Consider the following 26865-nt stretch of genomic DNA (forward strand, 5'->3'; position numbering starts at 1 on the left):
CAGGTAGAGTTTTGTGGCAAACCCTAAAAAGAAGAGCCATGATAGAGATTCCTAAGGTTCTGGAGCAGGGTCATGACATCTGCAACAGAGACCTACACACTATACAAAAAAACTGCCCTGGCCTACTACTGGGTCCTGGTTAAGATGGTGAGTGTGACCACAAGATACCTTTGAGTGATCATGTGGCCAGAGCTGGCTGTCATGACCTGTCTTCTATCAGACCCACCAAGTCATAAAGTCAGGCAGGTCCAAAACAAAAAGGGGAGCAAGAAAATTGGGCACAAGCAGGGCCAGAGGGCAAAGTCAGCTGCATGAGTAGGTGGCCCAGACCCCCATGTCACCCACCATTGCTTGGCCAGTACCTTTCCCTCAGCTCACACCTACAGCCGTATGGGGGAACTCTTATGACCAGCTGATGGAGGAGGAAAAAGTTCAAGCTTGATTCGTGAATGGATCGGCTCAATATGAGGGTTTGAGCTGAAGATGGACTGTTGTACTACAGCCCCACTTGGGAGTAACCCTGAGATCCTCCCGACTGGCAGAGCTCCAGGTCATGCACCTAGTCATCCCCTTTTGTAGAAAGGAAAGGGGTCCAATAGAGGAATATATATGGGCCCATGGGCAGTGGTGAATGTCTTGGCTGGTTGGTCAGGGGCCTATGAGGAGATTGGAACATCTCCTTGGTCAAGGAGGTTTGGAGAAGAGGCACATAGATGGATCTTGAGGACCAGACACAAAGTGAGGTCTTTATAGCACACGTATCGTATGTTAACGCCCACCAGAGAGCATCTACCATGGAAGAGACTAAACCAAGTAAACAGCGTGATTCAGCCAGCAGTCATCGGCCAGCCGCTGTGAAAGACCCCCCCAGCGCTGGCACAATGGCAGTAGGGGAGAGGCTAGTAACAGGTCCACCGGCATGGACACCCACTCACTAAGGCTGACCTAGCTACTGCCACTGCTGAGTGTTCACCCTACAGCGACACTGGATCTGCCACATGGCACCATTCCTCAGGGAGACCAGCCAGCCACTTGGTAACAAGTTGACCACGTCAGACCCTTTCCACTCTGGAAAGGGAGCAATTTATCTTGACTGAAATCAATGCAGTACATATTATGCGTATGGGTTAGCCTCTCCTGCCTGCATGGCCTCAGCCAGCACCAGCATCTGAAGGCTCACACAGTGTTTGACCCACCGACATGGTATATCACATACCATCCCCTCAGGCCAAGGGATCCACTTTTTAGCAAAGGCGGGCGCAGTAATGGGCAGATGACCACGGGATCCACTAATCCTAATGTCTACCTCCCCATCCTGAGGCCGCCGACCTGACAGAGCAATTGAAGGAATGGCCTTTGGAAGGAACAGCTAACATTCTAGCTCGGAGACGCATCAACTCAACCAGAGTGCCCAAAGAGGAAGATATTTTCATATGATTAACGGATAAAGGGTGAGTATCCAAATTATTTTTACCTTTTTATTTCAAAATAATTTCATTTATTTATTTATTTTTGTTAAAAATATTTATTTTATTTTATTTATTTGACTGCACCAGGTCTTAGTTGTGGCATGTGGGATCTGTAGTTGAGGCAAACTCATAGTTGCGGCGTGTGAGATCTAGTTCCCCGACCAGGGATCGAACCCAGGTCCCCTGCATTGGGAGCGCGAAGTTTTAGTCACTGGACCACCAGGGAAGTCCCTCGAAATAATTTTAGACTTACAGAAAAGCTGCAAAAATAGTACAGAAAGTTTCTGTATACCCTTCACTTAGTTTTCACTAATGTTTACATTATACATAACCACAGTACAATTATCAAAACTAATTAGTAAAATACTAATTGATACAATTAGAGAATTGGTACATTACTAAACTGCAAATTTGATTTCACCCGTTCTTCCACTAATGTCCTCTGGTTTTCTGGGGTGCTAGTTGTCTTGTCTCCTTCATCTCCTACAGTCTGTGACAGTTCCTCAGTCTCTCCTTGTCTTTCTGACCTTGACGTTTTGAGGAGTATGGATCAGTTACTGTATTGAACGTTCCTCAGGGTGGGTTGTCTGATGTTCTCTCACGAGTAGATGGAGGCCATGCATTTTTGGCAAGAATACTACAGAAGTGTTGTTCCCTTCTCAATATATCATATCAGCAGTGTAAGGGGTCAGTATGTCTTATTACTGATGGCAATAGCCTGGATCATTGAGTTTAGTTCATGTCTGTGGTGTTTCTGCGCTGTGAAGTTACTCTTTTTCTCTTTGTAGTTAATGAATATACCAGGATAGAAAGTTTAAGGCTGCAAATATCCTGTTTCACCTCACTTTCACTCATGATTTGTAGCGTCCATTGGTGGATCTTGCCTGCCTTCATCGTTGTCATGGCATTCTAACAGTGATTTTCTATGTCTCTTATTTCTTTGATATTATTTAGTTAGAATTATTCTCTAAGGAAGAGCCATCCCTTCTGCTTCATTTATTTATTTACTGAATCATTTGTACATTACCAATATAGACTCATGGATTTTTTTTTTATTCCATAGGTTATAATCTAATACAATCATTATTTATTTTGTTGTTCAGATTATCCCAGCTTTGGTCACTGGGGGCCTCTGTCATATAGGCTTGTCTGCCCTTTAGACTGGCCCTTACCTTTTTATGAGCACTGTCTTACATTGTAGTACCATAAGATGCTCCAGGCTCATCTGGTCTTTTCCCTGCCCAGATCAGTAATCAACTGCTTTTCCAAGGAGTTCTGTTCCTTTTAGTCAGGAATAGTTTTTAGAAACCAAGATTTGGATGCTAGATGTGCTCTTAAAACCCAAAAGGAGGAGTCAAGATGGTGGTGTGGGAAGACGTGGAGTTAGCGTCTCCCCACAACTAGGGCGCCTGCCGGCTGCTGGTGGGGACTCTAACCCCCAAGGAGACAGGAGGAACCCCAGAGTGAACCTGTAGGACGTAGGGGGACCGAGGGGGGAGGAGAACTGGAGGTCAGACCAGATCGGCACCCCTGAGGCCAGGGAGATCAGGAGAGGCAGGTGGTAGGGACTCTCCGGGAGGCACGGGAGAGGAGTGGAGGGCGATTGCCCTGCTCACTGGGGCCCGGGGAGCCTGCTGAGCTCCCAAGCCGGTCCCCTGCAATCCAAAGCCCCCTTCAGGCCGTGTGGGTCCTGGGGGCTTAGAAGGGAGGCCAGGGAGATCAGGAAAGACAGGCGGGAGAGGAGTGGAGGGCGATTGCCCCGCCCACTGGGGCATGGGGAGCCTGCTGAGCTCCCAGGCCGATCCCCTGCCCTCCAAGGCCCATCCAGGCTGCGTGGGTCCTTGGGAGCATAGGAGGGAGGCCGGGGGGATCAGGAGAGGCAGGCAGGAGGGGCCCTCTGGGAGGAGCAGGAGAGGAGTGGAGGACGATTGCCCTGCCCACTCGAGCCCAGGAAGCCTGCTGGGCTCCCTGGTGAGGTGCCCTGCCCTCTGAGACCAGGGGTGGGGGGCACGCCTGGGCCCCTTCTGTTCCTGGAGCCTAAGCCCCGCCACCCACAGCCCCCGGGGTTTTCCAGCCCTGTAGTCCTGAGCATTGGCCCCACCCACCACCCAAACCTCGCCCTTTCTTAGGCCCCACTCTCCACAGCCAAGGCCTTTCCCCCCTCCTTTTTTTTTTTTTTTTTCTTTTCCCTCCTCCTCTTTTTTACTATTATGGTACTGACATACCTTGTGGTTGTTGATTCATCTATATTTTTATTTTTACATTCTTTCTAACATATCTGTTAGTTTCCTAGTCTAATTTTATTTTTTACTTTGTTATTGTTCTCTCTTTTTTTCTTGGGGGGGCACCCCATGTGGCTTGTGGGATCTTGATTTGCCAACACGGAGTCGGGGGGGAAGCTCCTGTGGTGGGAGCTCCGAGTCCAAACCATTGCAAAACAGAGAACCTCAGACTTCTGCAAATATTCGTTGGAGTGAGGTCTCACAGAGTTCCTCATCTCAGCACCAAGACCCAGCTCTACCCAATAGCCTACAAACTCCAGTGTTGGAAGCCACAGGCCAAACAACCCATAAAACAGAAACACAATCCCCCTCATTAAAAAAAAAAAAAAAATGAGACTGCAAAAAAATATGTCATAGATGAAGGAGCAAGGTAAAAACCTAGAAGGCCAAATAAATGAAGAGGAAATAGGCAATCTACCTGAAAAAGAATTCAGAGTAATGATAGTAAAGATGATCCAGAATCTCGGAAATAGAATGGAAGCACGAATTGAGAAAATAAAAGAAATGTTTAACAAAGATCTAGAGGAACTAAAGAACAGACAAACAGAGATGAACAACACGATAACTGAAATGAAAACTACACTGGGAGGAATCAATAACAGAATAATGAAGGCAGAAGAATGAATAAGTGAGATGGAAGACGAAATGGTGGAAATAACTGCCGAGGAGCAGAATAAAGAAAAAAGAATGGAAGACAATCTCAGAGGCCTCTGGGACAACACTAAACGCACCAACATTCGAATTATAGGGGTTCCAGAAGAAGAAGAGAAAAAGAAAGGGTCTGAGAAAATATTTGAAGAGATTATAGTGGAAAACTTCCCTAACATGGGAAAGGAAATAGTCACCCAAGTACAGGAAGCACAGAGAGTCCTATACAGGATAAACCCTAGGAAAAACACACCAAGACACATATATATCAAACTAACAAAAATTAAATACAAAGAAAAAATATTAAAAGCAGCAAGGGAAAAACAAAAAATAACATACAAAGGAATCCCCATAAGGTTATCAGCTGATGTTTCAGTGGACGCTCTGCAGGCCAGAAGGGAGTGGCAGGATATACTTAAAGTGCTGAAAGAGAAAAACCTACTACCAAGATTGCTCTACCCAGCAAGGATCTCATTCAGATTCAATAGAGAAGGCAAAAGCTTTTCAGACAAACAAAAGCTAAGAGAATTCGGCACCACCAAACCAGCTTTACAGCAAATGCTAAAGAAACTTCTCTAGGCGGGAAACACAAGAGAAGAAAAAGACCCACAAAAACAAACCCAAAACAATTAAGAAAATGGTAATAGGAACATACATATCGATAATAACCTTGAATGTAAATGGATTAAATGCCCCAACCAAAACACACAGACTGGCTGAATACATACAAAAACAAGATTCATATATATGCTGTCTACAAGAGACCCACTTCAGACCTAGGGACACATACAGACTGAAAGTGAAGGGATGGAAAAAGATATTCCATGCAAATGGAAATCAAAAGAAAGCTGGAGTAGCAATACTCGTCTCAGATAAAAGAGACGTTAAAATAAAGACTGTTGCAAGAGATAAGGAAGGACACTACATAATGATCAAAGGATCAATCCAAGAAGAAGAGGTAACAATTATGAATGTTTATGCACCCAACAGAGGAGCACCTCAATACATAAAGCAAATGCTAACAACCATGAAAGGAGAAGTCGACAGCAACACAATAATAGTAGGGGACTTTAACACCCCACTTACACCAATGGACAGATCATCCAAACAGAAAATAAATAAGGAAACACAAGCTTTAAATGACACAATAGACCAAATAGATCTAATTGATATTTATGGAACATTCCACCCAAAAGTGGCAGAATACACTTTCTTCTCAAGTGCACATGGAACATTCTCCAGGATAGATCACATCTTGGGTCACAAATCAAGCCTCGGAAAATTTAAGAAAATTGAAATTGTATCAAGCATCTTTTCTGACCACTACACTATGAAATTGGAAATCAATTACAGGAAAAAAAACCTGTAAAAAACACACATACGTGGAGGCTAAACAGTGCACTACTAAATAACCAAGAATTCACTGATGAAATCAAAGAAGAAAAAAAATACATAGAAACAAATGACAATGAAAACACAATGACCCAAAACCTTTGGGACGCAGCAAAAGCAGTTCTAAGAGGGAAGTTTATAGCAATTCAATCTCACCTCAAGAAACAAAAAAAATCTCAAATAAACAATCTAACCCTACACTTAAAACAACTAGAGAAAGAAGAACAAAGAAAACCCGAAGTCAGTAAAAGGAAAGAAATCATAAAGATCAGAGCAGAAATAGATGAAATAGAAACGAAGAAATCAATAGCAAAGATCAATAAACTAAAAGCTGGTTCTTTGAGAAGATAAACAAAATTGATAAACCCTTAGCCAGACTCATCAAGAAAAAAAAGGGAGAGGACGCAAATCAATAAAATTAGAAATGAAAAAGTAGAAATCACAACCAACACTGCAGAAATACAAAGGATTATAAGAGACTACTGTGAACAACTATATGCCAATAAAATGGACAACCACAAAGAAATGGACAAATTCTTGTAAAGGTACAATTTTCCAAGACTGAACCAGGAAGAATTAGAAAATATAAACAGACCTATCACATGTAATGAAATTGAAACCGTAATTAAACATTTTCCAACAAACAAAAGTCCAGGACCAGATGGCTTCACAGGCGAATTCTATCAAACATTTAGACAAGTGCTAACACCAATCCTTCTCAAACTCTTCCAAAATATTGCTGAGGGAGAAATACTCCCATATTCATTCTACAAAGCCACCATCACCCTGACACCTAAACCAGAAAAAGATATCACAAAAAAAGAAAATTATAGACCAATATCACTGATGAACAGAGATGCAAAATCCTGAACGAAATACTAGCAACAGAATCCAACAGCACATTAAAAGGATCATACACCGTGATCAAGTGGGGTTTATCCCAGGAATGCAAGGATTCTTCAATATATGCAAATCAATAAATGTGATACACCACATTAACAAATTAAGGATAAAAACCATATGATCATCTCAATAGATGCAGAAAAAGCTTTGGACAAAATTCAACACCCATTTATGATAAAACCTCTCCAGAAAATGGGCATAGTGGGAACCTACCTCAACATAATAAAAGCCATATATGACAAACCCACAGCAAGCATCATACTCAATGGTGAAAAACGGAAAGCATTTCCACTAGGATCAGGAACAAGGCAAGGATGTCCACTCTTGCCACTCTTATTCAACATAGTTTTGGAAGTCCTAGCCACAGCAGTCAGAGAAAAAGAAATAAAAGGAATACAAATTGGAAAAGAAGAAGTAAAACTGTCACTCTTTGCTGATGACATGATACTATACATAGAAAATCCTAAAGTTGCCACCAGAAAACTAGAATTAATCAATGAATTTGGTAAGGTTGCAGTATACAAAATTAATGCACAGAAATCTCTGGTATTCCTATACACCAAAAACGAAAATCATAAAGAGAAATTAAGGAAACACTCCCATTTACCATTGCAACAAAAAGAATAAAATACCTAGGAATAAACCTACCTAAGGAGGGGAAAGCCTTGTACTTTGAAAACTGTAATACACTGATGAAAGAAACCAAAGACGACATAAACAGATGGAGAAATATACCATGTTCTTGGATTAGAAGAATCAATATTGTGAAAATGACTACACTACCAAAAGCAATCTACAGATTCAATGCAATCCCCATCAAACTACCAATGGCATTCTTCACAGAATTAGAACAAAAAATCTTACAATTCATATGGAAACACAAAAGACCCCGAATAGCTAAAGCAATCTTGAGAAAGAAAAATGGAGCTGGAGGAATCAGGCTCCCCGACTTCAAACTATACTACAAAGCTATAGTAATCAAGAGAGTATGGTACTGGCACAAAAAGAGAAATATAGACCAATGGTACAGGATAGAATGCCCAGCAATAAACCCACTCACATATAGTCACCTAATTTATGACAAAGGAGGCAAAAATATACAATGGAGAAAAGACAGCCTCTTCAATAAGTGGTGCTGGGAAAACTGGACAGCTACATGTAAAAGAATGAAACTAGAACACTCCCTAACACCATACACAAAAATAAACTCCAAGTGGATTAAAGACCTAAATGTATGACCAGACACTATAAAACTTTTAGGGAAAAACACTCTTTGACATAAACCACAGCAAGAACTTTTTTGACCCACCTCCTAGAGTAACAGAAATAAAAACAAAAATAAAGAAATGGGACATAATTAAGCTTTTGCACAGCAAAGGTAACTATAAACAAGACAAAAAGACAACCCTCAGAATGGGAGAAAATATTTGCAAACGAAACAACAAAGGATTAATCTCCAAAGTATACAAACAGCTCATGGAGCTCAATATCATAAAAACTAACAATCCAGTTAAAAAATGGGCAGAAGACCTAAATAGACATTTCACCAAAGAAGACATACAGTTGGCCAAGAGGCACATGAAAAGATGCTCAACATCACTAATTATTAGAGAAATACAAATCAAAACTACAATGAGGTATAACCTCACACTGGTCATAATGGCCATTATCAAAAAAGCTAGAAACAATAAATGCTGGAAAGGGTGTGGTGAAAAGGGAACCCTCCTACACTGTTGGTAGCAATGTAAATTGATACAACCACTATGGAAAACAGTATGGAGGTTCCTTAAAAAACTAAAACTAGAACTACAATATGACCCAGCAATCCCACTACTGGGCATATACCCTGAGAAAACCATAATTTAAAAAGAGACATGTACCACAATGTTCATTGCAGCACTATTTACATTAGCCAGGACATGGAACCAACCTAAATGTCCATCGACAGATGAATGGATAAATAAGATGTGGCACATATATGCAATGGAATATTACTCAGCCATAAAAAGAAATGAAATTGAGTTATTTGTAGTAAGGTGAATGGACCTAGAGTCTGTCATAGCGAATGAAGTAAGTCAGAAAGAGAAAAACAAATACCGTATGCTAACGCATATATATGGAATCTAAAAAAAAAAGAAAAAAAATCGTACTGATGAACCCAGTTGCAGGGCAGGAATAAAGAGGTAGACATAGAGAATGGACTTGATGACATGGGGTGGGAGGGCGAAGCTGGGGCGAAGTGAGAGTAGCATCGACACATATACACTACCGAATGTAAAATAGTTGGCTGGTGAGAAGCAGCAGCATAGCACAGGGAGATCGGCTCAGTGCTTTGCGGTGACCAAGAGGGGTGGGATAGGGAGGATAGGAGGGAGGCTCAAGAGAGAGGGGATATGAGGACATGTATATGCATATGACTGATTCGCTTTGTTGTGCAACAGAAACTAACACGGTTTTGTGAAGCAATTATACTCCAATAAAGATCTATTAAAAAAAAAACTCAACAATAAGAAAACAAACAACCTGATTTAAAAACGGGCAAAAGGTCTGGGCTTCCCTGGTGGCGCAGTGGTTGAGAATCCACGTGCCGATGCAGGGGACACGGGTTCATGCCCAGGTCTGGGAAGATCCCACATGCCGCAGAGCGGCTAGGCCCATGAGCCATGGCCGCTGAGCCTGCGGGTCCGGAGCCTGTGCTCCACAACGGGAGAGGCCACAACAGTGAGAGGCCCACATACCACAAAATAAATAAATAAATAAATAAAAATAAAAACGGGCAAAAGGTCTGAACAGGCATTTCTCCAAAGAAGATATACTGATAGCAAATAAGCATATGAAAAGGTGCTCAATATCATATGTCATCACAGAATTGCAAATTAAAACAAAACAAGATGACACTACACATCTATTAGGATGACTAAAATTTTAAAAACTGACATCGAGTACTGATGAAGACACAGAGCAACAGGAATTCTCATTCATTGCTGGTGAGAATACAAAATGGTACAGTCACGTTGGAAGACAGTTTGGCAGTTTCTTACAAAGCTAAACATAATCCTACCATGTGATCCAGCAATCGTCTTTCTAGGTACTTACCCAATTGAGTGAAAAGCTTCTGTCCATACAAAAGCCTGCGTACAAATATTTATAGCAGCTTTCATAATCTCCAAAAACTAAAATGTCAACAACCAAACAACCAAAATGTCCATCCAAAGGTGAATGGGTAAAGCAACGGCAGTCCATTCATACAATGGAATATTTGTCAGCTAAAAGTAGAAATAAGCTGTCAAGTCACAAAAAGACATGGAGGAACCTTAAATATACATTGCTAAGTGAAAGAAGTCATTCTGAAAAAATTACACCCTGATTCCAACCATGTCACATTCTGAAAAGACAAAACTAGGGAGGCAGTAAAAAGACCAGTGGTTGCCAGGGATTTGAGACCAGGGGGCTGGTGATGAATAAATGAAGTACAAGGGATTTTTAGGGTGGTAAAGCTATTCTGTATGATACTGTAATGGTGGATACACGACATTATGCATTTTTCACAACCTATAGAACTTTACAACACCAAAAGTGAACCTTAGTGCAGGCAAATTTCTTTCTTTCTTTCTTTAAATATTTATTTATTTTGGCTGTGCCAGGTCTTAGTTGCAGCAGGCAGGATCTTCGTTGTGGCATGCGGGATCTTTAGTTGCGGCATGCAGGCTTGTTAGTTGCGGCATGCGAACTCTTAGTTGTGGCATGCATGTGGGATCTAGTTCCCCCACCAGGGATCAAACCTGGGCCCCCTGCATTGGGAACACAGAGTCTTACCCACTGGACCACCAGGGAAGTCCCCAGGCAAATTTCTAAAAAAATCATTTAGGAGATTGGCGGATCCCAGGAAAGAATGCAGACTGTGACAAGACAGTCTAACTCTATCTTTCTAAATGTATGAAATGACCTCACTGAAGAGGGTGGGGGAAACAGGTGCTGACCTAAATGAATGGAGTTTATTAGACTAAAGGCAAAAGGAATGGCTCATAAGCACTGTACTCTAATCAGTTAAGTTGTTTCCCACAGGGGTACGAGTTAACACTTCTGATACAGCTTTACGTGTAACTGGATTGATTGAATAAAGTAGTAAATGGGGAAAAGAGACAAGTCTCCCATTCAGAAGAATTCCAAATAAATTATGCAGCTACACCACCCTCAAGGGAGGAAGCATAACTTCCCACTCCCTAAATGTGGGCTTTTCCAGGTGACTTCCTTCCAAAGTACAGTACGGAAAGGGGGAAAGAAAAAGGGTCACATTATAGTGGAGAGACCTGGCAAATGCTACTTCAGCCAGATGATCAAAGTCAACATCAACAGTCAAAAACCACATTGATGGTATGTACCTGTACCGAGTTGAATAGCATCCTCCCAAAATTCATGTCCTTCTCAGGACCTCAGAATGGACTTTATTTGAAAATTGGGTCTTTGCAGATGTAATTAGTTAAGACAGGGTCCTGCTAGAGTAGGGCTGGCCATTAGTCCAATGTGACTGGTGTCCGTATAAGAAGAGGCGAAGAGACACAGACACGTGAGGAGAGAAACGTCACGTGACCATGCAGGCAGCAGTTGAGGTGCTGCAGCTCAAGTGAGTCAAGGAAGCTGGGAAGAAGCAAGGAAGGATTCCCCACTATGGGTTTCAGATGCTGCATGTCCTTGCCAACGCCTTGATTTCAGACTTCTAGCCTCCAGAACTGTGAAAAAACAAATTTATGTTGTTTTAAGTCACTTGGTTTGTTATGCTTCATTACAACAGCCCTAGGAAACTAATGTAATACCCTTGATATGGTATGATAAAAATGGTCCTTTTTACCTCTGATGTCTTCCTCCCCAAAGCCCATAACCTCAGTCTAACCATGACAGAAACACCAGACATGTACCAATAGAGGAGCATCCTACAAAATGCCTGACTTGTACTCCTCAAAACTGTCAAAGTCATCGAAAACAAGGGAAGTCTGAAAAACCACAGCCAAGGAGAGCCCACCTTAGTCCATTCAGGCTGCTGAATGGACTTCAGCAACCCATGAACAATATTTATTGGCTTAAATAATATTTATTTCTCACAGTTCTGGAAGCCAGGACGTCCAAGATCAAGGCTTCGGCAGATCTGGTGTCTGATAAGAACTGCTTCCTGGTTCCTAGACAGCTGTCTTCTTGCTAAGTCCTCACATGGTGGAAGGGGCAAGAGAGATTTCTGGGGTCCGTTTTATCACACTAATCACATTCATGAGGGATCTGGCCTCCTGACCTGATCACCTCCCAAAGGCCCTACCTCCAAATACCATCACATTGGGGATTAGGTTTCAACATATGAATTTTATGGGGACACAAGCATTCAGTCTGTAGCAGAGCCTAAGGGGACATGAAGATTAAATATAATGTAGCATCCTGGATGGAATCCGGGAACAGAAAAGGACATTCAGTAAAATTAAGGAAATCTGCGAAAACTACAGACCTTAGTTAATAATATACTAATGTTGGCTCATTAATTATAACAAATGAACCATACTAATTAATATAAGATGTTAATTAATAATAGATGGAGGGACTTCCCTGGAGGTGCAGTGGTTAAGACTTTGCCTTCCAGTGCAGGGGGTGTGGGTTTAATCCCTGGTCAGGGAGCTAAGATCCCACATGCCTCACGGCCAAAAAACCACAACATAACAGAAGCAATATTGTAACAAATTCAATAAAGACTTTAAAAATGGTCCATATCAAAAAAATCTTAAAAAAAATAGGGACTTCCCTGGTGGTGAAGTGGTTAAGAATCTGCCTGCCAATTTGGGGGACGCGGATTCAATCCCTGGTCCAGGAAGATCCCACATGCTGTGGAGCAACTAAGCCCGTGCGCCACAACTGCTGAGCCTGTGAGCCACAACTACTGAGCCCATGCACCTAGAGCCAATGCTCCACAACAAGAGAAGCCACCGCAATGAGAAGCCCACACAACGCAACAAGGAGTAGCTCCTGCTTGCCACAACTAGAGAAAGCCCGTGCAGCAATGAAGACCCAATGCAGCCAAAAAAAAAAAAAGTAGATGGAAACTGTGCACTCTTGTGGGGGCATATTTGGAACTCTGCTATCTGCTCAGTATTTGGTAAATATAAAACTTTTCTGAAAAAATTAGGTCTATTAATAAAAATATAAATAAAAAAGGGGATTAATGAGGGGGGATTGGATCTTAGTAGATAACTAAACATACCAAAAGACACAATAATGAAAAGTGTGGTATTGTTGCATGAATAGACAGAAAGACTAATGGAACAGAATAGAAAGTTCAGAAATATAACCAAATACACACAAATATTTTATGTATGATGAAAGTGGCACCTTAAGTCTGTGTAGTAAAAATGGACTTATTAACACGTTATCAGGGAGAAAAATAAAATTGGATCCGTATCCAAGGTAAATACCAAAGAGATAAAATATTTAAATGTAAATAAATGAAATCATAAAAGTATTAGAAGAAAACGGCATTTTTGGAATTAATGTGTTGATCCAGTAGATTGCTAATCACAGGTATAAAATTTCTGTTATGTGAAATGAATAAATTCTAGAACTCTACTGTACAGCACTGTGCTTGTATATAAGTACACAGTGCACTTAAAAATCTGTTAAGTGGGTAGATCTCATTTTAAGTGTTCTTACACTTAAAACAATTTTTTTAATAAAAAATTTTTAAAGATCTAGTAGACAAGTAAAATGATGAAAGACCCCCTTTTTTTTTTTCATTTTAACATCTTTATTGGAGTATAATTGCTTTACAATGGTATGTTAGTTTCAGCTTCACAACAAAATGAATCAGTTATATATATACATATGTTCCCATATCTCTTCCCACTTGCATCTCCCTCCCTTCCACCCTCCCTATCCCACCCCTCCAGGCGATCACAAAGCACCGAGCTGATCTCCCTGTGCTATGCGGCTGCTTCCCACTAGCTATCTACCTTACGTTTGGTAGTGTATATATGTCCATGCCTCTCTCTCGCTTTGTCAGCGTTTACCCTTCCCCCTCCCCAAATCCTCAAGTCCATTCTCTAGTAAGTCTGTGTCTTTATTCCTGTTTCACCCCTAGGTTTTTCACGACATTTTTTTTTCTTAAATTCCATATATATGTGTTTTTTTTTTTTTTAACTAAACAACAAGTATTGCTGAGGCTTCATTGCCACGTTCCTTAGAACCAGAAATGTTTGGTTGACAGTTCTCTGATTTGTGTTAATACACTTTTATTTCAAAAAGTACTTTTGTTCCTCCATTTACTACCCCACTGTATCAGTTAGCTATTGCTGTAGTTTAACAAGCACCTAAAACTCCATGGCATAAAACAATAAACATTTATTCTTTTATTTGATCTCTTTTTTAAAAAATTGAAGTATAGTTGATTTACAATGTTGCATTAATTACTGCTATACAGCAAAGTGATTCAGTTATACATATATATACATTCTATTTTTAAACTCTTTTGGCTGCATTGGGTCTTCGTTGCTGGGTGTGGGCTTTCTCTAGTTGCGGTGAGCGGGGGCTACTCTTTGTTGTGGTGCGCAGGCTTCTCATTGCGGTCGGTGGCTTGTCTTGTTGCGGAGCATGGGCTCTAGGCACGTGGGCTCAGTAGTTGTGGCTCACGGGCTCCGTAGTTGTGGCACACGGGCTTAGTTGCTCCATGGCATGTGGGATCTTCCCGAACCAGGGCTCGAACCTGTGTCCCCTGCATTGGCAGGTGGATTCTTAACCACTGTACCACCAGGGAAGCCCTCCATTTTTAAAACATTCATTTCCATTATGGTTTATCACAGGATATTGAATATAGTTCTCTGTGCTATGCAGTAGGACCTTGTTATTTATCCATTCTATATATAAAAGTTCACATCTGCTAACCCCAACCTCCCACTCCATCCTTCCCCCAACCCCCTTTTCCCTTGGCAACCACCAGTCTGTTCTCTATGTTTGTGATTCTGTTTCATAGATAGGTTCATTTGTGTCATATTTTAGATTCCACATATAAGTGACATCATATGGTATTTGTCTTTCTCTTTCTGACTTACTTCAGTTAGTATAATAGTCTCTAGGTGGGTCCATCCATGTTACTGCAAATAGAATTATTTCATTCTTTTTTATGGCTGAGTAGTATTCCATTCTAAATATGTACCACATCTTTTTTTTCTTTAGATTTTTTTTTTTTATTTTTATTTTTATTTTTATTTTTGGCTGTGTTGGGTCTTCGTTGCTGTGTGTGGCCTTCTCTAGTTGCGGCGAGCGGGGCTACTCTTTGTTGAGGTGCACAGGCTTCTCACTGCAGTGGCTTCTCTTGTTATGGAGCACGGGCTCTAGGTGTGTGGGCTTCACTAGTTGTGGCAAGCGAGCTCTAGAGCACAGGCTCAGTAGTTGTGGCACACGGGCTTAGTTGCTCTACGGTGTGTGGGATCTTCCCGGACCAGGGCTCGAACCCGTGTCCCCTGCAATGGCAGGCGGATTCTTCACCACTGAGCCACCAGGGAGAGTCCCCCACATCTTCTTTATCCATCCATCTGTCAATGGACATTTAGGTTGTTTCCATGTCTTGGCTATTGTGAATAGCGCTGCTATGAACATAGTGGTGTGTGCATTTTTTGAATTATAGTTTTGTCTGGATATATGCCCAGGAGTGGGATTGCTGGATCATATGGCAACTCTATTTTTAGTTTTCTGAGGAATGTCCATACTGTTTTCCACAGTGGCTGCACCAATTTACATTCCCACCAACAGTGTAGGAGGGTTCCCTTTTCTCTACATCCTCTCCAGCATTTATTGTTTGTAGATTTTTTAATGATGGCCATGCTGACTGGTGTGAGGTGATACCTCATTGTAGTTTTAATTTGCATTTCCCTGATAATTAGTGATGTTGAGCATCTTTTCATGTGCTTTTTGGCCATCTGTATGTCTTCTTTGGAGAAATGTCTATTTAGATCTGCCCATTCTCTGATTGGGTTGTTTGTTTTTTTGATATAGAGCTGCATGAGCTGTTTGTATATTTTGGAAAGTAATCCCACGGATAAAGAAGATGTGGTACATGTATACAATGGAATATTACTCAGCCGTAAAAAGGAACGAAATTGGGTCATTTGTAGAGATGTGCATGGGCCTAGAGACTGTCATACAGAGTGAAGTAAGTCAGAAAGAGAAAAACAGATATCGTATATTAACGCATATATGTGGAATCTAGAAAAATGGTATAGATGAACCAGTTTCCAAGGCAGAAATAGAGACACAGATGTAGCGAACAAACGTATGGACACCAAGGGGGTAAAGAAGGGGCGGGGTGGTGGTGGTGGGATGAACTGGGAGACTGGGATTGACATATATACACTAATATGTATAAAATAGATAACTAATAAGAACCTGCTGTATAAAAAAAAAATTAAAAAGAATTATAATAATTTAAAAAAAGAAAAAAAGACAGTAGTCCCTTGTCATGTCTGTCTTTTCCTTTGCAAATATTTTCTCCCATTCTGTAGGTTGTCTTTTTGTTTTGTTTAAGGTTTCCTTTGTTTTGCAAAAGCTTGTAAGTTTGATTAGGTCCCATTTGTTTATTTTTGTTTTTATTTCTATTGCCTTGGGAGACTGACCTAAGAAAACATTGATATTATTCATGTCATTTATTCTTTTTTTTGTTTGTCTTGTTTTGTTTTTTTCTTTGGCCGCATGCGGAATTCCCCCAACCAGGGATCAAACCTGGAAGCATGGAGTCTTAACCCCTGGAAAACCAGCGAAGTCCAGTAAACATTTATTCTTGTTCATGAGTCTATAGGTCAGCTGGGTGATTCTTCTGGTCGTGGCTGGTCTCACTTGTGCATTTTTGGTTAATTTGGGGGGTTGGGTAGGCAGCTCTGCTGATCTCAACTGGAATTTCTCATATATCTGGGCGTCAGCTGGCTGTAGGCTGGTCTAGAAGGGACTCAGAAGGACAACTTGCTCTCTTCCACGTGGTTTCTCGTGTTCCAACAGCATTCTAAGAGAAAGCAGGAATCTGTGAGGGCCAATATATCATGATTTTCATAGCTTTGTAGCCAAGCAAGTCACAAAGCCAGCCTCAATTCAAGAGGCAGGGAAATAGACTGCACCTCCTGATAAGAAGACCTGCAAAGTCAAGTGGTAATTGAGGCCACTCCTTTTCCATAATGACCTCTAAATCCCACTGAGATATCAACTACTTCTGATACAGAAATAAACTTCCTTCAAGCTATTTAGCAAAATGTGACCCATGGCTGGACACAAAGAAATGATAGCTTGTGTATGAAGAACACCTCAGTGTTCTTCAGGATTGCTTTCCTGGAAAAACAAAATACAAAACCAATTTCCCATGGCATAAAAAAAGCAGTGTAGGGCCTTATGCAGTAAAGGGTTAACTTAGCAAGTGTGGGTTGTCTAAACCTTGTACCTTCCAAAGGAAGGCTTGACTGTTGCCCAGCCCTTGTGAGGTAACTTCTAACCTCTAAGCTGGTAGAATATCCTGTCTGATAAGAGTGTTTTTCTTTACCTGGAGACCTTGAACCAGCCAGATGCTTTACGCTGGGGCCCTCGGTCCACATGGTATCAGCTCGACCTGGGGAGGGGCTGGAGACTAAGGTCAGCCGTGTGGGCAGTCAGACATGCCTATAGCACCAATCTGCAATAAAGACCCTGGACACCAAGGCTTGCCTGAGCTTCTGGTGAGCAATACTCCATGTGTGATGTCACATACCATTGCTGGGAGAATCAAGCGATGTATGCATGACACCACTGAGGGAGGACAGATGGAATCTTGTGCCTGGTATCTCGAGGACCTTGGCCTTTGTGCATTTTTCCATTGCTGATTTTAATCTGTGTCCTTTCACTGCAGCAAACTGTAACCATGAGTGCAGCAGCTTGCTGAGTTCTGAGTCCTTCTAAGGAAAAACTGAACCTGAGCATGGTCTGTGGGACCCCCTAAAACAGTCATATTATCATTTTGAAGCCATAGACAGATTATCTTTTTCAGAATTAAAACTTGTTGGCTTCTCCAGGCTTTTGTTTTTCTGTTTGTAAACAGGTATTTGGACCAATAGCCTCCTGATCTATTCTATGTATGGATCTACTCATAAAATAGGGGAAGCTTTGATGCAGTTGCTTTATTTTGTAATAATACTTTGTCCAATAATACTCAAACCCACATCTTTCTGACTTGTATGAAATTATCTCTAAATTCTCTATAAAAAACAATGCACCCAGTAATAAACCTGATTCCAAATGACTATGATTTTTTTTTCCCCAAGGTGGGATAAACAGGATATTCTTTAGGTGTCTCTCCACAAGGAGGAGATATAGCAAGGAACTAGCTGGAGTTCTTTGCAGTCCCAAGACCCGGCTAGCAGGAAAGAAGAACTGAAGGAGCAGCTACCTACCTTGGTGTTATGCGGGGCCACCACCGTTCCCCTGAGGTGGGCAGCCCTGAAAAGTTGGACGATGCTGGAAGCTACCCACTCCAGCAGGATGCAGGATGCGTAGGCAAGCACTTGGTACGCTCAGGTGGACAGGACTACAGAACTGCATGACACGCTGGGTTTCAAGCGTCGTTACTACTTGCCTCAGTCATTCATTCATTCCTCATCTATACCAAGCACAGTGCTGGAAAGGCCTCAATAAATGAGACAGACAGTCCTTATATGCCCGGAGGATCCTTGATGAAGACTTCTAAGCCATTAACCATGTAAGATCGCTTCATTCACTGAGGTGAAAGATGGCCTTGTCAAACACTCAGTTAAGATAACTAAATTTTTCAAGGTTCAGGTTGGTTCCGTTCTCCAGAGTTAATTTATGTTAAAAACAAAGGAAAGATAGCATGAGATACTCACTTTGCTCCAAATAAGGAGAATTTTTGCAGGCTCCCTACTTTGTAATTTTGTTTTGTTTTTTAAATATTTATTTTTTATTTCACGCCAGGTTTTAGTTGCAGCACATGGGATCTTTGTTGTGGCACATGGGGTCTTTTTTTTTTTTTTTTTTTTTAGTTGCGGCATGTGGGCCCTTTAGTTGTAGCATGCGGGCTCTTAGTTGCGTCATGTGGGATCTAGTTCCCTGACCAGGGATCAAACCCGGGCCCCCTGTGTTGGGAGCACAGAGTCTTAACCACTAGACCACCAGGGAAGTCTGTGTAATTTTGCCATGAAAAAAAAAAATAGAGGCCACTTCTCAGAGCCCCAAATGAGGAGGGAAAGGCTGTGATTAGATATCATTCCTTTCCATCATCTCAGGTATATAAAAGAGGGAGGCAGGTCGACTGGCTGGGAGAAATTGGTGACCAGATGGAGTGGTATTGTCAGACACTGGAAATAATACAAGGAAAGGAACATCCACTGGTAGGTGTCTGATTGTGGAGTCTTGGAATCATGATTATAGGGATTATGGAGCCTAATACGTGATTATGGAGTCTTGGCTCAAACCTCACCTGCTGAGTAAAGTCTTCTCTAGCCATTCTACTCAAAAATGCACACACACCCCGACACTCCTGATACGACCCTCTTAGCAGTGAACTCCATCTGACATGCTCTATGTTTTACTTATTGTTTATTGCCTGTCTCCCTAAGTAGAATGTAAGCTCATAAGGGGAGAGAGCTATGGGTCGCTCACAGCTGTGCCCAAGCACAGTGCCTGCCACCAGCAGGTGCTTGACAAATGTTGATGGCAGGAATGCTGAATAAAGGAGTAGAAAATAATGATGCTTGGGGAAAAAACCTGAACCTCTCACTCAGAAAAAGAATTGTTCTAAAACCTGGCAAGGAGTAAGGAATTGCTGTTAGAATTTGGCCAAAAATTCTTCTTAAACCTTGACCTTCTCAGGTTCTGAGTCTAGATGAAGTAACAGAAAATTGATAATTAAAATTTAAGGTGATCAGGAGAATCCAGACTGTGTGGAAGTTCTTCAGAATAGACAATCCAGTGTTTTCAGCCTATAAATGGCAAAGAAAAAACAAAAAAAGATATGGAGGGGGGGACCTATGTATTAAAAGACATTAATCGTGGGATGTGGATTCATTTGGATCTTGAGTTTTTAAAATTTGAAGAAATGTTCATGGAAACAATTTGGAAATATGAACAACAACTGGACATTTGAATACTATTAAGGAAACTTCTAAAATATTTTAGGTGTGATAATGGCGCACAGTGACTGTGCTTTACAGTGTGATCCACAGGCCCCTGGGGTCTCCAAGACCCTTGCATGGGATCCAGGAGGTCAAGGCTCTTTTAATAACAACACTTCGGCATTATTTTCCTATTTCGTTGAGTTGACATTTGCACTGACGGTGCAAAAGCAGTTGGTGGGGGAGCTTGCTGGTGCCACAGCAGGATTCCAGACAGTGGCACCAAGCGGCACTGGAAGTCACTACCTATTTTTTTTCTTTTGGCAGCGCTGCGGCCTGCAAGATCTTAGCTCCCCAACCAGGGATGGAACCCATGTCCCCCTGCAGTGGAAGCATGGAGTGCTAACCACTGGACCATCAGGGAATTCCCTGGCAGTCACTGCTTTCTGCGCTCTCACGCAATTGCAGGAAAGAAGTGCCAGTTTCACTTAAGAATGACCTTAATGGAGCAGTAAAAACGATTAATTGTATTGTCTCAACCTTTGAGCGCATGTCTTTTTAATATTCTGTCTGATGAAACGGGAAGTACATACAAAGTACTTCTGCTGCACACACAGAAGCAAGACGTTGTCTCCAGGAAAACCACTTGTGCGGTTGAGTCGTGAGCTGAACTAGCTGCTTTTCTCATGAAACATTTTTACTTGAATGGCTGACAGTCAAACAAAGGCTGGGTGTTTGGCAGACATTTTCTCAAAAATGAATGAAGTGAGCTGTCATTTCCAGGAAAACAAGTGACTATATTTCTTGCCCAATGATAAAAGGAGCTTTCAAGTAAAAATTTGAATTTTGGCAAAAACCTGATTCTGCTTCCCAATACTTATTAAAGCTTTTCTGATGAGACCAGTGATGATATTGTTATGGTCATTTGATACTATTTGTAATAAAATGTATCAACATTTCAAAGATCTTTATGACTCAGTAAGCCAGTGTTTTTCAAAGACCAGGGCATGATGTTACAAAATCATGCCTGGATAAATGATCCATTCAAAGTACAAGAAAGACCAATGGATTTTAATATAACAGAGTATACAAGTTCTTTGATAAAATCATATGATCTAGGGTCTATGACCCATGGGAATGTCATCTGAGCACGTAAACAAAAATAAAATTTTTTGTCAATATCTGTGAGCTAACCACACTGTTATTTATGAGGTTTGGGATATTTGCTCCACTTTAAACAGTCACTATTATAACAGTTAAAATCTCTTTACATCCAATAACAGTGCCATACAAGCATGTACTTACTGTTGGTGCCAGTGCTTGTTGGAACGGAAGTGGATATTACAACATGCTCGGAAGATCAAACAACCACTAGGACATGCTGGGTAGTTGATTGAGAAGAGAGTGAAACCTTAGTGGAAGTTCAAAAAAATTTAAAGCAACATTTAAATTAAAATATGCAATATGTTTTTTTAAAAAACATCCTCTATACTTTTCCTTTATTCCTAAGAGGAAATTAATAGAAAATAATGTGGTTTTGAACTTTGCACGGTCTTCAGAAACAGTCCATGCACACAGTACTCTATGCTGTTATGCATAAGGCAGTAGGGAGTTTATTTTGTGTCAGTTTATTGGGGGAAGAGTGTATATTTCTTCTTTTTGTACATTTCAGTATTTAGTCTTTATGCATAATTTTTACAAAAATAGGATCACACTCTACATACTCTTGTGTGATCTACATTTTTTCATTTCTCAACTCATTAGACACCTCCCCCATGGAGTTAGTATACATTATCATTTTCAATGTCTCCCCAAATTCCATTTACATATCAACTTAATTACATCTATTGAAAGAGTTTTAGACTGTTTCCAGTGTTTTGCAGATATAAGCTGTAATATGAGAACATTCATGTATATACATCATGTACAAGATTAAAATCTATGATAATTTAAAATTTTTAACTTTTGATACAATGAGGACTTCAGAAAGATTTTATGTACTATAGTCCCACCAGAATTGTATAAAAAATTTTTCCAAGTTGTTCCAGTCCTGGGTCTCATTACCCTTTTAAACACTGGCCAAACTTATAGGTCAAAATGGTATTACATATGTTATCATATAGCTTTTCTTTGATTTTGAGTAGAGAGAAAACATTTTTGATAAATTCTGTGTATTTCATCTTTAATTGGTTCTTCATATACTGAGCTTATTTTTCTTAATGGGGTTAAATTAACATATAAGAGGAGTTCATAAATTAAGACTACCCTTTTTCTTCATTCACGTACCATGTATATTTGCCCAGCTTATTTGTCTTTCACTTCGTTTATAGCATTTTTTTCAAAATTTGTCTCTATAGTTGAATTTGTCAGTTATTTCCTTGATGATTTCTGCCTTTGGTGTCATAGCTTCTCACCCAAAGAATATAAAAAACATTCCCTTATCATTTCTTTACAACTACTTTGATACTTTCACTTTAAAATTTAAATCGTGAATCCGGCTTATACTTAATTGTCCTAATATGCAGTCTTAGGAGTTTAACATTTTTTTCCTCCAAATTGTTAATTAGTTGCCCAAGAACAATCATGGAAAATTCCAGTCTTTCACAAGTGCTGTGAAAAAATTAGTATATACACTTGAGTCTTTTTTTTTTTTCTGGAGCCAGTACTAAAAAGTTTTCATGTTTTAGCTTTGTAATACATTTTTATATCTAATAGTTATTAGTCTCTCTTTTAAAAAAATATCCTGAGTATTCTGTTTTTCTTTCTGATGAAGTATGGAATTATTCCATCAAACAAAAAATAATCAAAAGGGTACAAACAATAAATAACAGAAATACCTTGCTGAGACTTTGAGTTTTATTAATTTACAGAGTTATGCAACAATCACTTCAACCCAGCTTATTATTTTTTTAAATTCTGGTAAAATATATATAATATGAAATTTACCATTTTTAAGTATACAATTCAGTGGTGTTAAGTACATTCACAGTGTTGTTTATCCATCACCATCATCTCTTTTCAGAACTTTTTCATCATCCCAAATAGAAACTCCCTACCCATTAAACAGTAACTCCCATGCCTTCCCCCACTCTTGTCCCCAGCAATCTCTACTTTCTGTCTATGAATTTGCCTATTCTAGATACTTTATGTAAGCAGAATCATACAATATTTGTCCTTTTGTATGTGGCTTATTTCATTTGTATTTTCAAGGTTCATCCATGTGGTAGCATGTACCAGAACTTCATTCTTTTTTTGACTGAATAATATTCCATTATATGTGTATACCACATTTTATTTATCCATTCTTCTGTTGATGGGCACTAAGGTTGTTTCCATCTTTTTGCTGTAGTGAATAGTGCTGCTATGAACATTGATGTACAAGTAATATATCTGAGCAGAACCCTATGATAGGGTCTTCCCAGGAGAGAACTGCCCCCACCAATGTCCTCTGCCTGCCTCTTGTTTGTAGAAAACTTTAGCCTTGTAGGCCTTCCCCAAGTTCCAAAGAGCAAATTTAATCAGAGAAGTGAGAAAATACAAAAACAAAGAGAAACAGTCAAGCAAGGCAAAATAATAATTGTTCGGCCACTAAACAAACTCAAGGACCTTTAGTTCCTTCGCAAGGGCTATAGATAACATTTTGAACCATATCCTTGAGCTATTTCGCAAATCCTGAAACCTCTGCCAGGTGGAAGAAGTTAACTACATGTTGACCACAAGCACATAGACCCCAAACTGGTTGAAACCAGAAGGTTGATGATGTTGACTCCTGATTACCTCGCCACCAATCAATCATAAGGATGTCCATGAGCTGATTACTCCACACCCCACAATCCTCTCCCTCACCCTGTCTTTAAAAATCTTTCCCTAAAAGCCATTGGGGAATTCCAGTGTTTTAAGCATTATTCGCCTCTACTCCTTGCTTGGCCTTGCAGTAAACCCTGCACTTTCCTTCACCACAGCCTGGTATCAATAGACTGGCTTCACTGTTTGCATACAGACCCAAGTTTGGTTCAGTAACAGTAATTTTTTGAGACTATATGTTGTTTTAATTAAAAACTAGTTGCTACCACTACACACCTATTAGAATGGCCAAAATCCACAACACTGACAACACCAAATGCTGACAGGGGTGTGGAGCAACAGGAACTCTCATTCATTGCTGGTGGGAATGCAAAATGGTACAGCCATTTTGGAAGACAGTCTGGCAGTTTCTACAAAACTAAATATATTCTCATCATAAAATCTGACAGTTGTGTTCCTTGATATTTATACAAATGAGAAACTTACTTTATTTCCACACAAAACACTGCACAGGGATGCTTATAGCAGCTTTATTCATAATTGTCAAAACTTGGAAGCAACGAAGATGTCCTTCAATTGCTGAATGGATAAATAAGTGGTGGTACATGCATACAATGGAATATTATTCAGTGCTAAAAAGAAATGAGCCATCAAGCCATGAAAAGACATGGAGAAACTTTAAGTGCATATTACTAAGTGAAAGAAACCAATCTGAAAAGGCTACATACTGAATGATTCCAACTATGTTACATTCTGGAAAAGGCGAAAGTGTAATAGGGAAGAAATTTCGTATTCTATTACAAGTTAATCACTAAAGGGATGTTGCCTATAAGCTTAAATTATACATAATTGACCATCTCTGGGAACCTCTGCCTCCCAGGTAATGTGTATTAAGCTAAAATACCTTTCTTCAGCTCACAGAAAACATCTTGACCAGGCCCACCTGTGAATGACTGCAGGAAGAAGAAATTAACATACCCCCTCCAGAGGCTGAGGGGAACCAGGAAGTGTTTGACCCTACTCCCTCCCTTTTTTTAGTGTAAAAGAAGTCTGAGTTCTAACTCAGGCAAGATGGTTCTTTGGGACACACATTCATCTTCTTCTCGGTCTGCTGGTTTTCTGGGTTAAGTCGCTATTTCTTGCCCCAAGAACGTCTCTTGATTTATTGGCCTGCGGTGCAGCTTGGACTTGGTAACAATCCTAAGAGTACAGTAAAAAGGTCAGTGACTTTCAGGGACTCAGGGAGAAGGAGGGAAGGATGAATAGACGGAGCACAGGGGATTTTGTGGGCAGTGAAACTATTCTGTATGATACTATGGTGGTGGATACCTGTCATCATATATTTGCCAAAGAGGTATATATTTGCCAAAACCCATAGAATGTTCAACACCCAGAGTGAACCCTAGTGTAAACTATGGACTTCGGGTGATTTGTCAGTGTACGTTCGATCGTAGCAAATGTACCACTGTGGTACTGGAGGTTGACAGTGGAGGAGGCCATGCATGTGGGGGTGCAGGTGGTATAGTGGAACTCTATGTTCCTCATAGACGAACATCTGCATCTCCTCATATTTTACTGTAAACCTAAAACTTAAAAAAAAAAAAAATTTGCAGCACATGGTATCTTTATGGCCGATTTTATTATTTAAAAATATCAGAAAGGTGTGAACTTAATGTTACATAGTTATCTTTGAAAAGTGAGATTATGGGTAATATTTATTTTATACATATTTTCTAATTTAAATGCTGTTACCATAGATTACCTGTGTAATCTTTAAAAGCCAGGATTTGTATTTTGGGGTAGGTAGTGGTTATAACTCATAAACCGCTCTGGTGGAAGTGAAGTCCAGGCCAAGGGATTATCTTGGTCAGCGCTCATCCGACCGGCTAAACAAGGTGAAGACTTTCCTGAGAGTCCCTACGGTGAGGCCCTGCAGGCTTATGGGAAATGTAGTCCCGAAGTTCGATGGACCACCCCTCGGAGGACCCTGGGACGGCAAGCAGCCCCTGCATCTGCGCATGTGCAATGCTGCGAGCGCGCCGGTGGCCGCCCTTCCCCCACCTCCCGCCGCGAGTGGGTGACAGGGCTCCGGTCTCCACGCGTTTTAGCCGCCCCGCGCCGTGACCCGGCCTGGCACTGAGCCACGAGCGGAGGCTGTGCCCCTCCAGGTATGAGGGGGCCTGCCAGGCAGCTCCGCGGGGTCTGGGGGCCGAGGGGAAGGAGATGAGGGATGGGCTCGTGCCCGCGTGGGGTGGAAGCCCAAACTTCGGTGACTCGCAGGCGGCGGCGACCCTCGGGGTGGTGTCTGGGGCGGCCCGGCCCTCTCCTCGGCGCGGGACCGGCTGGGCCCGCCTGGCCGGACGTGCGGGGGCGGGAACGGCCGAAGGGGAGGGCGGTGGCGAGGGCCAGCCTTCCTCCCTTTGTCAGGCAAAGCGCCTCCGACCCGCCGCGAAGGTCTTCGGCCGCGCGGCAGCAGGTCCTGAAACCCGGCGGGCGGGCGGGCGGGCGGGCGCAGGGCGAGGCTGGGGGCGGGGCCGGGCGCACCTGGCAGCGCCCGGATGCCGCGTGCGGCTGCCCAGGGCCTCGCGGGATGGAGGGAGGCTTGAAAGGTTTCCCAAGTTTCCTGATGCGCAAATTGCTGAATGAGTAAGACCTGTGACCTCTTTGCAAGAGCCTTTTCAGCTGAAGTGTTCACCCAATCCTCACACCTACCCTGTGTCTTCGCTTAGTTCCTCAGTTTCAACAGAAGGAAAAGTGAAGGCTCTGGTGAAGTGATTTACCCAAGGTCACACAGCCAGCTGGTATTTTGTCATATGAATGGGAAATATTTTTTTATTTGCCTTTTAATTTTGCTCGTTGGTGGTTTTTGCCATGGAGGCGTTTTGAATTTCTTTATGGTTGAATTTACTGCTCTTCCTTTTTATGACACCCAAAAGCCTTCACTACTTTAAGATTATACAAGTTTTACTAATGATTTCCACTGGTACTTTAGAATAAGTTATATTTTAAAGAAATTTGTTGGGACTTTTATTTTTAAGATGTTGGAGGTAGGAGTTTATTAATTAATTTATTTTTGCTGTGTTGCGTCTTCGTTTCTGTGCAAGGGCTTTCTCTAGTTGTGGCAAGCGGGGGCCACTCTTTATCGCGGTGCGCGGGCCTCTCACTATCGCGGCCTCTCGTTGCGGAGCACAGGCTCCAGACGCGCAGGCTCAGTAGTTGTGGCTCACGGGCCCAGTTCCTCCGTGGCATGTGGGATTC

The 26865-nt window shown here is 41.4% G+C and overlaps 1 protein-coding gene and 1 long non-coding RNA gene across 7 annotated transcripts in view; one reads left to right on the plus strand and one right to left on the minus strand.

Annotated features, from left to right (window-relative positions):
* Positions 1-16347: 16347 nt before the first annotated feature.
* On the minus strand, positions 16348-21351 carry LOC137214375 (uncharacterized). Its single transcript, XR_010938876.1, has 4 exons — positions 21109-21351; positions 19554-19671; positions 18127-18523; positions 16348-16715 (listed from the first exon to the last, which is right to left on the minus strand). It is a non-coding gene; the product is annotated as an uncharacterized lncRNA (long non-coding RNA).
* A 4262-nt stretch (positions 21352-25613) lies between these two features.
* ZFP1 (ZFP1 zinc finger protein) overlaps positions 25614-26865 on the plus strand; it is a 38140-nt gene continuing 36888 nt past the window's right edge. For 2 of the 6 annotated variants that reach the window (XR_010939291.1, XM_067720686.1), the window contains exon 1: positions 25614-25775. The gene's annotated coding sequence lies outside the window, so the exon portion shown is untranslated. Of the gene's footprint in view, positions 25776-26011; positions 26084-26865 lie in introns of those variants that run through there. The other 4 variants (XM_067720685.1, XM_067720678.1, XM_067720680.1 and 1 more) reach the window with 4 other exon arrangements.

The sequence above is a fragment of the Pseudorca crassidens genome, chromosome 20 (genome assembly GCF_039906515.1).
Source record: "Pseudorca crassidens isolate mPseCra1 chromosome 20, mPseCra1.hap1, whole genome shotgun sequence".
NCBI classification, from domain to species: Eukaryota; Metazoa; Chordata; class Mammalia; order Artiodactyla; family Delphinidae; genus Pseudorca; species Pseudorca crassidens.